Here is a 15,414-nt window from a genome sequence, read left to right as displayed (position 1 = left end):
GTAGCTCAGACCTATACCAATATCAATCACCAATATCTAAATATGTAGCTCAGACCTATACCAATATCAATCACCAATATCTAAATATGTAGCTCAGACCTATACAAATATCAATCACCAATATGTAAATATGTAGCTCAGACCTATACCAATATCAATCACCAATATCTAAATATGTAGCTCAGACCTATACAAATATCAATCACCAATATCTAAATATGTAGCTCAGGCCTATACAAATATCAATCACCAATATCTAAATATGTAGCTCAGACCTATACCAATATCAATCACCAATATCTAAATATGTAGCTCAGACCTATACCAATATCAATCACCAATATCTAAATATGTAGCTCAGACCTATACCAATATCAATCACCAATATGTAAATATGTAGCTCAGACCTATACAAATATCAGTCGACAATATCTAAATATGTAGCTCAGACCTATACCAATAGTTGACAATATCTAAATATGTAGCTCAGACCTATACCAATATCAATCACCAATATCTAAATATGTAGCTCAGACCTATACCAATATCAATCACCAATATGTAAATATGTAGCTCAGACCTATACCAATATTTATCACCAATATCTAAATATGTAGCTCAAACCTATACCAATAGATGACAATATCTAAATATGTAGCTCAGACCTATACAAATATCAGTCTACAATATCTAAATATGTAGCTCAGACCTATACAAATATCAATCACCAATATCTAAATATGTAGCTCAGACCTATACCAATATCAATCACCAATATCTAAATATGTAGCTCAAACCTATACCAATAGATGACAATATCTAAATATGTAGCTCAGACCTATACCAATATCAGTCGACAATATCTAAATATGTAGCTCAGACCTATACCAATATCAGTCGACAATATCTAAATATGTGGCTCAGACCTATACCAATATCAATCACCAATATCTAAATATGTAGCTCAGGCCTATACAAATATCAATCACCAATATCTAAATATGTAGCTCAGACCTATACAAATATCAGTCGACAATATCTAAATATGTAGCTCAGACCTATACCAATATCAATCACCAATATGTAAATATGTAGCTCAGACCTATACCAATATCAATCACCAATATATAAATATGTAGCTCAGACCTATACCAATATCAATCACCAATATGTAAATATGTAGCTCAGACCTATACCAATATCAATCACCAATATGTAAATATGTAGCTCAGACCTATACAAATATCAGTCTACAATATCTAAATATGTAGCTCAGACCTATACCAATAGTTGACAATATCTAAATATGTAGCTCAGACCTATACCAATATCAATCACCAATATCTAAATATGTAGCTCAGACCTATACCAATATCAATCACCAATATCTAAATATGTAGCTCAGACCCATACCAATATCAGTCGACAATAACTAAATATGTAGCTCAGACCTATACCAATATCAATCACCAATATCTAAATATGTAGCTTAGACCTATACCAATATCAGTCGACAATAGCTAAATATGTAGCTCAGACCTATACCAATATCAGTCGACAATATCTAAATATGTAGCTCAGACCTATACCAATATCAGTCGACAATATCTAAATATGTAGCTCAGACCCATACCAATATCAGTCGACAATATCTAAATATGTAGGTCAGACCTATATCAGTATTAATCACCAACATGTAAATATGTAGTCAGTCATCAGTCAGGCATCAGTCTAAAACACGTCACCAACCTGACAGTGTCTATGCTACCATGTATAAATAATCACCACACTTTAATTTAACTGTATCCTGGTCTATTCTATGGAACCAGTGTTTCTGTAACACTATCAAATTATGATTTACTTGTATTTCCTCGTTTGTGTTTGTAAATCTACTTTTTTTTTTTTTTTTTTCAAGTAGACTGGTAAACAAAACAAAATGAGGAAATTTAAACCAAATCCAGAATATGATGATTTTGTGAGACCTGGTCTTGCAGTGAAGAAGGTACCTTGTCTGACAGTGATCCTGAATCTCTCTATGGAGGGGTCAGGGCTAGTGTCAGAGAGATTTGCAGACTGAGATCACTTCAAGCAGCTTCTATGTAAAATCATGTAAATCTCCTTTATTATTGTTAATAAAGACTGAGCTCCAAGCCTCTCTGTCATCTTCTTTCTTCATTAAAAAAACTTTTGTTTTTCTAAGTCTTACTCAGGATTCCATCAACAGAATAAGTGATCCTCATGTGAGGAGAACAATCTTGTTAGTAACTAAAACAGTAAAAAAGTTTAAACATATAAACTGGAACAATTAAAACAGCAGGATTAGATCACAGATCATCTCACTGTCTGAGTCACTTTAAATCATTCGGGATGATTTCTCCTCTTCACTGGCATCAGATGCTCAAACTTGTGCAGACGGTGCAGATAGCAGCATTTAGCAGCCTGGCCTTTTAAAAATAACACGTTACAGTTCTATATAGTCCAGGTGCAGTCCCTCTTAAGCACTAGATCTTAGACTACAGGTTTCACTTTCCTTTTCAGCCCTGAATCTCTCTAACGCTCTGTCAGGAAGCAGAGAGAGGGCTGAGGTTTGTCAGATCATTAACACACTCTATATCTGAGCCACTCATCCTGTCACACACTGTGCGAAATACGGGGGTCTAAGGGGGTCTGAGACCCCTTAATTGACACAAGAGACCCCTTGAAACCCTCAACTGCAAAATTTTGGGGGTCTCTTGAGAAGTATTTATAACATCATTTTTCACTTGCTATTGTCACTACAAATGCCATTTGAAAGCACGTCATGTTTGTTTTAAAGAAGTTCATTGTAAAGAATTTATTCACATATAAGAATACGGAAGAATAATGTCTCTGATAAAGCTTCCAAACGTGGGGGGCGCTGTTTCAAATGCTCCGCAACAATGACCTCACGTAACCCTGCCATACAGCTAATTCTAGCGAGGCAGCTGCTAGCACATCTACCGGCGAGTTGGGGTCTCCGAAAAAATCTATTAAACCCAGACTTAATTAACTGATTGTGATAGACCTGCTGTGCTTTTTACTGAAATATATATTTCGCCATACATCAGTTGGCTGGGTTCATACATGCATGTATGCGTGTGTATGTGTGAGCGTGCGCCCGCACGAGAGGGACGCACGAGTGTCCTATATGGTCACAGAGCAGAGTTGTGCTGTGGTCCTGCAGCTGTGTGCAGCTTTGTTGATGACGATGCTAGACTGGGTGATGTGTGTTTAATGTGCGTGTATGCATTACTTGTGGTCCTGTATACTGCATGCTGTGTAAGACTTCAGCCTGATACTGTAGCACTAGTTAGGGTGGACCCCCCGATTGAGGCCGGGTATTTTGCACACTGCACACACACCCATCTGCCATCAGTCCATTCAATCACCCACTCTGTTTTTTAGCAGGAGTGGTAACTGCTGATGAGTAAACTGCTCTCTAGTGGTCAGTCCAATCCTGTAAAAAATTTTAATTTTAGTTACAGAATGGTTTCTAGCCAGTTAGAAAACATTGTCAAATTTTGCCTAGCTCTGCTCGACTGTTGTTTTTGCTTTTTAAAGACTGAATCATAAATCATAACAGCGACATCCTGGGAACAACGCACCAGCACTCACGTCTTCAGAGGATTTCATGTTCCCAGCCAAAGCCTCCAGCACACATCAGTGTCACAGTCTGACCGGTTAGACCTGCTGAAAGAGGGAATAACACTCACGGCCAAGTGTGTGTGTGTGTGTGTGTGGGTGTGTGTGTGTGTGGGTGTGTACATGAAAACACAGAGATGCTCCGGCGCTCTGCTGCTGACTCGGCTTTCTGCAGGACTGAAGTGTTAGCCATGTTTTGTAGCAACGCTCCGTTGCTACAATAAGATCAGACTTCTATCTATCAAACTCCGCTGTGGTTTCACGCAGACGCACATGAGAGTCTGAGTGGGAGAAAGAGAGACGGAGAGAGTCAAAATATCAGGAAAGAATTTATGACTTCAATATGAACACTTCTACTGTTCTTTTCCAGGATGTGAAATCATGACAGTGACAGGATTCCAACAGAGTCGACCCTAGACTGAGATGATAAATATTCTTACTGGAGTTTTAGCACAATGGCTGCCCAGTCCACTCCTGGACTCTTCACAGGAGGTGGAGCTGCTGAGGTTTGGTTCAGCCAATCAGAGATGAGTCTGGGATGATGGTTGATGTGGTGAAATCACTGAGAACGGACAGTGAAAACTAGAACCAATAGCAGTGTTCAAAGTAACGATCTCTATTAAAGGAAATATAAATCAGAAACGTTTAAACGCTGAGGAACGCCACGGGCTGACAGAGTCTAGCGCCCCCACTGGTACCTACCTAAACTACACGTGTCTGTAAAGGCCATTCTTTTTGACCCAGTATCTCAACAACACTTTGCATAAATAATAAAGGCAAAAAAAAACATATTTGCACAAAAGTCCAATGTGACTGCATGGTGAACTAGATTTTTGGAGGTCAAAGGTCAAGGTCACCTGACAACCCAGCCTTTCTCTTTAAAAGTCCTTTGACTATCTGGTATGTATTCCCCTCACAGAGGTGTGTAAGCACCGGCGGTTGTTCTTTTTGTTCCTGACACACGGAACATCATTCCAACATCTCAGCTTCATCTGCTTCTACTTTCATGCTGCATTTCTGTGTCATCTCTAAATTCCTGATGGCCTGTTAGACTCGCTCCTGTCAGAGATGGACTGGGCCTGAAAAAACAAACCCCCCTGTAGGTTCCCTGTGGGCATGAAAACTGTCTTTGAAGATTGTACATGCTGCACTCCACAGGAGGACTGGCTGTTACAGAGGAGTTTAATGGAGGAAAATAAGAACATGAAGTTCATCTAAACTTCTCCAACCACCCTGTTCACTCCTCTGCCATCCTCTCCACATGTTCAGTAGACCCACAGACCTTCAGCTTTGCCCTAATATGGCTAAATACACTGCTTGGAGCGTAACATGAGAACAGTGCTGAGCTGCAGAGACACCACAAGCCAACATCTCAACATTCAACACATACACTCAGAGTCCAGTGAAAGAATCAGACCTAACCCTCCGTCTGTTTCCTCAGCCTTTTATCAGCCACAGATCTGTAGAATATAGATGCTCTGTACTCAGATTCAGACATCACCCAACTCCTGACATCACCACGTCCCCTGACATCACCACGTCTCCTGACATCACCACGTCTCCTGACATCACCACGTCTCCTGACACCACCACGTCTCCTGACATCACCACGTCTCCTGACATCACCACGTCCCCTGACATCACCACGTCTCCTGACATCACCATGTCTCCTGACATCACCACGTCCCCTGACATCACCATATCTCCTGACATCACCACATCTCCTGACATCACCTGACCTCGTCTCCTGACATGACCACGTCTCCTGACATCACCACATCTCCTGACATCACCACGTCTCCTGACATCACCACATCTCCTGACATCACCACGTCTCCTGACATCACCACATCCCCTGACATCACCACATCTCCTGACATCACCACATCTCCTGACATCACCTCGACTCGTCTCCTGACATGACCACGTCTCCTGACATCACCACATCTCCTGACATCACCACATCTCCTGACATCACCTCGACTCGTCTCCTGACATGACCACGTCTCCTGACATCACCACATCTCCTGACATCACCACGTCTCCTGACATCACCACGTCTCCTGACATCACCTCGTCTCCTGACATCACCACATCTCCTGACATCACCTCGTCCCCTGACATCACCTTGTCCCCTGACATTACCACGTCTCCTGACATCACCACATCTCCTGACATCACCTCGTCCCCTGACATCACCTTGTCCCCTGACATCACCACGTCTCCTGACATCACCACGTCTCCTGACATCACCACATCTACTGACATCACCTCATCCCCTGACATCACCACGTCTCCTGACATCACCATGTCTCCTGACATCACCCCGTCTCCTGACATCACCTCACCTCGTCTCCTGACATCACCACATCTCCTGACATCACCACATCTCCTGACATCACCTCGACTCGTCTCCTGACATGACCACGTCTCCTGACATCACCACATCTCCTGACATCACCACGTCTCCTGACATCACCTCGTCTCCTGACATCACCACATCTCCTGACATCACCTTGTCCCCTGACATTACCACGTCTCCTGACATCACCACATCTCCTGACATCACCACGTCCCCTGACATCACCTTGTCCCCTGACATCACCACGTCTCCTGACATCACCACGTCTCCTGACATCACCACATCTACTGACATCACCTCGTCCCCTGACATCACCACGTCTCCTGACATCACCCCGTCTCCTGACATCACCTCACCTCGTCTCCTGACATCACCACGTCTCCTGACATCACCATGTCTCCTGACATCACCTCACCTCATCTCCTGACATCACCTCACCTCATCTCCTGACATCACCTCGTCTCCTGACATCACCTCGTCTCCTGACATCACCTCGTCTCCTGACATCACCACGTCTCCTGACATCACCACGTCTCCTGACATCACCACGTCCCCTGACATCACCACGTCCCCTGACATCACCACATCTCCTGACATCACCACGTCTCCTGACATCACCACGTCTCCTGACATCACCTCGTCTCCTGACATCACCACGTCTCTTGACATCACCACGTCTCCTGACATCAGCTCACCTCGTCTCCTGACATTTTTAAAAGCATTTTGCGCTTTTAAAACCCCCTCTATTTCAGCCCTTGTCAGAACGAGCCGTTTCTGTGTCTGTGGGTTTAAATGGTAATTAGCTGTCTGACTCTGCCGCTGACCACACCCCTTTCAGGAAATGGATGCAGTGCTCCTGGTACTACAGACACTTTTATCCAAAGGTTAGAACTTAACTGGGATTCGAACCATCAACCTCCCAGACTGTAGTCAGCAGGATAACCCACTGAGCTATCCAGCATCTCAGCTGGTAGTGGAGAGGATCAGTAGAGAAGGGTGGAACTTTCCCCCAAATGGGGGAGGGCCAACCAAACCTGGGGACGGGTGCTAACGCCGCTGGTGAGGTCACCAGGAGCTTAATCTGAGAACAGCTTGTTTCAGCACACATTTTCTGAAAGGTGGAGAAAGGGGGGAAAGGGAATGGATTTTTCTGGTATTTGAGGGGAGTGTGGACAGGCCAGGGGCACATATTTGTGTTAGAAAAGCCTGAAAAAGTGATTTTTGCAAAATATGTCTCCTTTAAACTGCACTATATCAATATATTACTTTGACTGAAATCAGAATAAATCTAATTTCATTTTAGTTAGGCAGTGAAATTGGGAACTGATTTGTATGTTTATGCCTCCATCACATCAACAGGCCCACCACTGTCTCTGGAGCACAGCATAGTTGTGCACAGCCATGCATACTCAGAAATAGCCATGCAGACTTGCATTTTAAGGATTTTTTAAACATTACTTTGGATTTTAGTATAACATTCTATCTGATGGCTACAGTTCTATTTTAAATCAAGCATATGTTATGCATTTTTTATTACAATGGTCAGCTGTACAGTTTAAAATAGCTAAAAAACGCTCTTTGTATTTTGGAAGGCGTCTCGCCACCCCCTCTTTGGGAACCAAAGCTCTACTTGGGATTCTGCATCCCCAGTTTCTATGCCAGGCTTTTGCACAGAAATAGAACGATTGGTTACGTTGTAACCTAGGTTCTCTGAGTGAAGAGACTATCTCTCCACACAGTTACATATTCCATACATACGGGGGACTGGCCTACTAGGACAGTTGACGTGGATATCACTTTAACCCTCGGATCCTACAATGTCCATTTTGAGGACATTCATAATTTTTATCATCATTATTTGGAGTTGATAGTCACATTTTTATAGATTGAGGCATCAAATTTGGCCAAAGTTATTATTTTTCTTCATATTCAAATTAAAAAAAAAAAAAGTGTTGCCCATAAAACTCTACTGATGCCAAATAGCTCCACCCATGCTTGTTGGTCCAGACTTCCATTAAAACAGGTTTTTTGACTGTGTGTCTATGGCACCAAAACAACACATAGCAACCTTTCTATGCAGTCAGTCGACCACCAGGGATCTAAATTTCACCACTCCACGGTGATCCAGCAGATAGTGTCAGTGCACCATTTTAACCCCTTCAGTAACACACATGCAGGATTTTTTCCATGGACTCAGTGTTTGAAGCGCTATTTCATCCACTAAACATCATCAGAATTAAATGAAACGATTGGTGCCACTAGATATGGATGTCTGAGAGTGGGCTACATGTGTAAGGAACAGTGTGTGTGCTCCTGCATGTGTGCTCAGGTGTGAATCTGCGTCTACGTTTACAGCCGGACACACTGTAAGTGGAGTGTTTACAGTCGAAAATGCTACTTCTGAGTTCTGCAGTCTGGGACTAAGAAAGGGGGACATTTGGACAATTTCAACTTTACCCTCACTTCATAGCAAGTGGATGGACATGCATGAGGATGCTCGGGTCCTCTCGATCAATAGGAGAGAATATATCATATCTCAAATATACAGTAAATTTATATATGTGCATAATGAGCGTAATCGCGGTCACATTTTGGTTAGAGGTGGAAATGCACGTGTTGGTGATTCATATCCTACATGTTTCCTCTGATTTTTATGTCTGTACATAAAATAAACCTAACATGAACAAATGCATTCACTTGCACATGACTTGGTAGAGGAGGAGGCTGGAGAACAGGATTGTAAAACCGGCGTGTTTTTGGCTCCAATAGACTCATCTGTTTAGCATGGACGCTATCTCACTGAATCACAGTCAGAGGCATAGTGGACAATAACTGGCATAAAAAGGCTGTAACTTTGAATTTTTCTTTTTTTTTTTTTTTGTTGTCAGGGTTGAAGTTGTTGAAGAGATTTGAAGCAGTGAAAGTAAAAAAAATGTTGAAAAATGATTACTTTATTAACAGTTTTCTGTATGTCCAGAATATGGACAAACAAGGGCAGATGGAGCTAAAAATTACAAGGAAGCAAGGGTTAAGACACACCACTCCATGTCCCATGGCATAAAAGGCCCAGGTATATTATATTATATAATATTCCATATGAACTGTAAGACACACCGTGAGGGGAAAGAAGAGACCAAGCAGATGCTGCCCCCTGCCCCCAACTCTCCCCTGGAACCCTGGTGTTCGAATGAGACGGGTGGAGCCCACCCCCCTTGCTTGTTTATGTAGCTGCTGCAACGCTGTCTGTCCTCACCAGCACATGACGACCCTGCAGCCTCAGTGCAAAATGCACGAGAGCTACGTAGATGACCCTCATTTCCAGAATGTTGATGTGTTGGCTTTCCCAAGGGGTGCTCAAACTCCTGCTGATGCCCACACCATTGTGGACTGCGCCCCACCCCAACAGGGAGGTATCTGTCGAGACCACTTGGCAATGAAGCACTGGGCCCAGCCTGCTCCCCCTCGAAATGTTGGCTGTGGTCTTCCACCACCTGAAGGCCAAGCACAGCCTCCTGGAAACAATCAGTGAGACATTCAGCTGTCATTGTGGGCAAAGCCCCAGGCGCAGAAGGCACCTCTGCACTGGACGTATGTGTAGGAGTGCCAGAGGCACCACCTGCACTGATGCTGCCATGAGGCCCAGTAGGCACAGACAGAGCCTCCAGGTGGCCCTGGCTCCCAGGTGAAAATGGCATTCCCCTCCCTGGCATTCAGACACAGACCCAGGAACTGGGTCGTCTGTGGCGGCTGCAGCCTGCACTTCTTTGGGTTGATGCGCAGCCCCAGACTCTGAGAAATTATGTGCCAGCAACGCCTCCACATGGCGATGGCACTCTTCCTCTGTCTGAGCACATAATAACCAATGTCAAGGTAATTCAGTACCCGTATGCCCCATCTCCGCAGGGGCCCCAAGACTGCATCCATACACCTGGTGAAGGTGCATGGAGCCAGTAAAATGCTGAAAAGGAGCACACAGAACTCGAAGGTCCTGCCCTCGAAGGCAAACCTGAAAAATCTCCTGCGCCCTTCCCAGATTGGTATTTGAAAATAGGCATCTTTGAGGTCGACGGTCGCAAACCAGTCACCTACAAGACTATCCTGCTTCACCCTTGGCACAGTTAGCATTTTGCACCACAGGGGCCTGAGAAATTTGTTCAGACCCCGAGGTCCAGCACTGGTCTGAGGGTACCATCCTGCTTTGGAATGAGGAAATAACAGGAGTAGAACCCTGCCAACTGATTTTCTTGCCCCACCTCCCTGATGGCTGCCTTTGCCAGGAGAGTAGAGATCTCTGAGCCCAGAACCTTTCTGTGTTGTGGGTCTGCAACGATTGAAAATGCAGCTGCCGTTGTCAAAGGAGGGGTGCTTGCAAACTGCAGCCGATACCCCTTTGTCATCGTTGACACAACCCAGGGGTCTGCCCCCGGGGCTTCCCATGCTGTACGGTAGTCGTGGGCACGGGGGCAGGCTTGGGGTGATTGTCAGGATTGCTGCTGGGGCTGGGGTGGCCCCTGGCCGCTGCTGCGTCCACCTCAACTGCCTCGACCGCCTCGTCCACCCTGCCTACCTCGCCGTGTAGTATCCAGTTGGGTCCTCAAAGTGAGCCCAGGTAGGTTGGGGTCGCCTAGGCTGCTGTGGCTGAGGTCGGCGCCATTCCCGGCTCTGCCTCAAGGCGCTAGATACCACCCGGGTATGACGACGGACCTCTTGTCCCTGCTGCAGCATTGTAGTGGCATCAGGCCAAACATGGCTGACGGCTCCACCGGCAGCCTTAATAGGACCGCCCTGTCCTCCTGCTGCTGCATTGACTGAGACAGCCACAAGTGGCGCCAACAGTCCAGAGGCCAGTCACGGCCTTACCTGCTGCCTCATCCTGCTCCCTCATCAGCTGGGGGAGAAGGGAGGATACCTGGTGCATCTCCTCTAGCAGCTCTGCACCACTCTCCTCCTTCAGACGCTGAGCCAAATGGCGTTGGTAAAGAGCCAATATGGCCCCCGTATTAGCCAGCCGGGTCTAGACCGCCACTGCACCATGTATTTTCATTAGCAAGGCGTCCATCATCCTGCAGTTCTTGCTAGGGCAGCTACTCTTCCCAAGAACTGACTTAGACAGAGACACCAGGGCTGCCAAAGCCTGGTCAACAGGAGGTAGTGGTCCACAGCCAATCCTCTCCTTATTGTGAACTGATGCCAGTCGCCTACAAAGCCCAGAGAAACGGCTGGCCCTTGAAGGTGTCTGGAACTGCTGACAGACCACCTCTTCAAAGTCAGTAAGCAGAGGAATCTGAGACCTTGTGGACCGCCCCCTGCGTCATCATTGAAACGGGGAGGCAGACCCATATCTATCCCCAGAGTGGCCGCCACTCTGAGGGGACTGCTGTTCCTCGTTCTTCTACAGCTGGCTCCTGTTGCCTTAGAGGGAACAAATCTTCCTCATCAGATAGATCTAGACTGAGAACATCAATCTCTGACTCCAGGGAAGACCAGCATCTACTGCCTCCCTGACCCCTCGCAGCCGGAGGCTCAGGAGTAGGAGGCCTGCCACGAGGCCAAGGATGCTTGCCCCTCACCGGAGTCCCGACCGCCGTAGATGGCTGAGGGGTATTTCTGATAAACGCTCACCCTGCTGCTGGGGCTGCAGGCCTTGGCCGGCCACGGTCCCTGAGCAGGTGGGGGCATTCATTTATTAAACACATGACAACCAGCCTCGCGTTGTCCTGCTGTCATACAAAAGCAGCTCATACATGAGGACGGGCCATCTCTAGCTGTTATTCCCCAAACAAAGCACACAATAATCATGTCCGTCCCCTACAGGCATTTTCACACTACGGTCCCTCCCGGCCTGCCATGCTGACGTCAGCAGAGCCACCAGGAAGTGAGCTCTGCCTTCCGTGTAGTGTTTTTAGCAGTTAGCGGCTAACAATAAAGGAGACGGACACGATAGAGAACAGCATAAATGCAAAGTATAGATGCAGTCATTCTGCTCTTAGCCTTCTGATTTAACCATAAGCTAGTTTTCAAAAGTGTGGGCCACAGCCACAGCAGAACCACGGCTGGGCCACAAGCGGAAACTCAACAAATACAAGCCACAGAAAATCCCTGTCTGAATTTAGATCAGATTCTGAATGATCATAAAATACTTGATTACATTTTGAAATCACAAAACATGAAAACGTGTGGTGCACCACAAAAAACCCCAATAGAAACCCTGCACTGATAAACAACTGAAGATGTTCACCAAGAATGAGAAAGAATCTACCCTCAAACCCTCAGTCTTCAGACGCTTACAGAGTGGTGTTAATGAAAGGAGAGAGCTAAACATGATCCTGTCCCAACTTTTTTGGAATGTGCTGTATTACATTCAGAATGTGTGTTTATTTCCAGAAACAACAGTCTGAACATGCCTGTCTTGGTGCTGTATTTGACTGAGCAGGGTTGTAGCAGCAGGCTGCCATGTTGGATCTTGCCCCAGTCTCATCAGATCTTATTATCCCGTGAGTGCTTTGTCTGTGAAGTCTCATGACCTTATATGGGCATAAGAGGGGTGTGTCCCAACTCTCATTAGGAAAAACAAGCAGATTCAGAGGAACAGCATCAATCATTCCAATTAAAAATGGTTTAAAGAAACAATTTAGGAACACGGGGGAAAACACATCTGCTGATTTACAGCTGCTACATTTTCTTGGGAACTTTATGAACAAATTCAATGAAAATCTTCAGGAGATAAGGGTGAATAAAAAGTGATAACTGCCACATTCCTGATTGTGTGTAACGAGCATCAGCGGGGCACACAGTCATCCCCTCAGGAGACAGACCAGTGTGTTTGCAGCTTTAGAATCCATCAGCTGTTCCGTCTCTCTCTCCTCAGTCATGTCAGTGTTGTTCCTCCTCCTCTGCTCCATCGCCGCTCTCAGTTTTCTGTCGTTCTCACGCCCACACCAGCAGATGGTCGTAGCATTGTTTCACAGTGAACATTATCAGGATCCTGACAGCAGTTATGATGAGTGTGTTTGAATATGTGAGCGTTTGTTATGATCGGAGTCTGGGGGAACATGCAAAGGTCTGTCTGTTAGTATTCAGCTCCATCCCTGAGCACAGCTTAGAGCCACAGCTCTCATCAAATACACAACCTCCACTGGAGAACCCATCACCATACACACCTTCACACAGCCAAACACTCAGCAGCACCGTCTGAATGCTAACAGGCCTTCCTCCTTCTCCGTCTGTGATTAGAATATGAAGACAGAAATGACGAGGCCTGAGCCAGAGCACAACACGCATGCACTGACCTCCTTAAAGCAACATTATGCAACCATTTCAGCAGAAAATTACAGCTTCACACTTAATTTAAGGGTATGTGGACTTTGATTCTGGAACATTGTGACCTTTCACTACAGAGGATTCATTACACGGAGCTCTGCAAAGGCAACGCAACAACATGGGCAGGAGGTCCATCTGATCATGTTGTAATAAACAGATACCCGTACAGCATGGACGGGAAACAGCCAAGAAGGTGAATAAAAAATACATAAGAATAAAAGATTCATGTCTCTAATAGGTCAGAGAGGTAACAAGGAGAAGTTCATGAATAAACGTTCAGACAGAAAGGTTAAATATGTGGACTAGCAACATAAAAACATCTCCAGATAAGACATCCTGATGAATACAGGAAAGGCTTACAGCAGCATGGATCACACTTTCATGGTTTCATCTTCAAGCACCAACTCTCCTGTCAACCCTGGCAGCTTCATGCAGCTTCTTTCTCAGTCCAGACCCGAGTACAGGTACTGACATATGGGTGTGAATATGAGCACTTCATACCATAAATGTTCTTTAAATTATTTTAAAAATCTATTTTATTTTCTTCATCCTTATTATGACATTTTATCAGTGCACAGTTATCACTGTCCTCTACGCTGTCATCCTCATCATGTGAAAATATCACCAACCTGGAGTCACATGACGCAGGGATAGGACATGGCGGCCTAAAGTTTTAAAGTTCCTTTACTAATCCTTGAAAACGCTTGAATATTTAATTTTATTTAAGTCAGGGAGTGAGTAAAGACAGATCATGTCTGAAGAATTCAAAAGTACTTTGGCAAACATGGAGCACAGAAAACTTCGCTCTGCTACTCAAACTCAGCTTCACGTGTCCAGAGATGAGATAGCAACAGCAGTGAGCAAGGTCACGGACCGCAGTACAGATGTGGCGCAGAGCCACAGAACGCTGGCTAAAATATTGGAGGACAGCGAGAAAGCTAACCCTGTAGCCAACAAAACTGATATCCAGCTTCTGACAGACAGACTGGCTGAAGCCGGAGATAGGGCAAGACGCAATAACCTTAGATTGGTTGGAACACCAGAGGGAGCAGAGAACAATGATACCACTGCTTTTCTTAACAAACTTCTATCGACATCTCTGGACACCGATCCTCCAGGGGGGTAGAAACGGACCGCGCTCACAGGATCGGCCAAAGACGGCCAGATGAACACCTGCCCAACAATCGTGGCCCGATTTCTGCACTGCAAAGACTGTCAAAACATCATGGCAAGAGCAAGGAACAAGAAACGTTTAGGGGGGAAGGAAAACAGGTGATGATTATTCCGGACTATTCCAGGGAGACACAGAGTAAGCCAGAGGCTTTTCTCACCGCAAACGCATACCGCACGAGCATAAAATGAAGGTCACGCTGTACCCTGCTCGTCTGAAGATCTTCACCCGAAGAAACGGCTCACGAGCGTTCAACAACCCGGAGGAAGCTATGGACTTCATCCAGAGACATTAAGGCAAGTCTGGCGCTGCGCTGTGCAGACTGGAGATCATAAAATCCTGGAGCTGTTAACGGTATGTTAGGCGAGGAGAGTTCACGTCACTGACCGTCTTGGTTGAAATAAATACGTTTGCCATAGATTCTGTTTTCTCGCCATACATAGTAAAATGTGACATTAGAGTTTCTTTTCCCTTAGAATGTATAAGACCAAAGTATTACTGTAGGCATCCCTGTACCATCTCACTAACTCCTTACCCAAACGTGTGGCACTAAAAACCCGGAGCAGAGATGACTCCTGGCTGTGCTTGCTCTGTAAGTCATGGCCCTAAGAGGATTTTTGTTTTGTTTTATAGTAGTTCTGGTTGTCTGATATGTCTACATAGCAGACACGGTTTATGTCTGTGGGTCAGAGGTCAATTTATTTATCATTCATATATTTTTTGAAAGTCCATCGTGTGTCTTATACTATGGAATGAAAATGAATGCTTATACTGAAAAAACTAAATAACAGTGTGGATGACTAGCCATGGGAGTGCACTGAGCTTTTCTACCTGGAATGTGAATGAGCTAGCAGAGCAATTAAGAGGAAAAATAAACAACAGCACGTAGTATTTTTGCAGG

At 45.1% G+C, this 15,414-nt stretch overlaps 1 protein-coding gene across 2 annotated transcripts in view; it reads right to left on the bottom strand.

The window, feature by feature from the left end:
- Positions 1-15,414, bottom strand: part of enah (ENAH actin regulator) — a 313,726-nt gene that overhangs the window by 239,921 nt on the left and 58,391 nt on the right. The window contains exon 1 of one of the 2 annotated variants that reach the window (XM_041806191.1): positions 3,624-3,687. The exons of the other annotated variant lie outside the window; for it this stretch is intronic. The gene's annotated coding sequence lies outside the window, so the exon portion shown is untranslated. Of the gene's footprint in view, positions 1-3,623; positions 3,688-15,414 lie in introns of those variants that run through there. 2 annotated transcript variants of the gene reach the window in all.

The sequence above is a fragment of the Cheilinus undulatus genome, linkage group 14, assembly GCF_018320785.1.
Source record: "Cheilinus undulatus linkage group 14, ASM1832078v1, whole genome shotgun sequence".
Lineage (NCBI taxonomy): Eukaryota > Metazoa > Chordata > Actinopteri > Labriformes > Labridae > Cheilinus > Cheilinus undulatus.
This window is presented reverse-complemented; position numbering and strand designations above follow the sequence as displayed.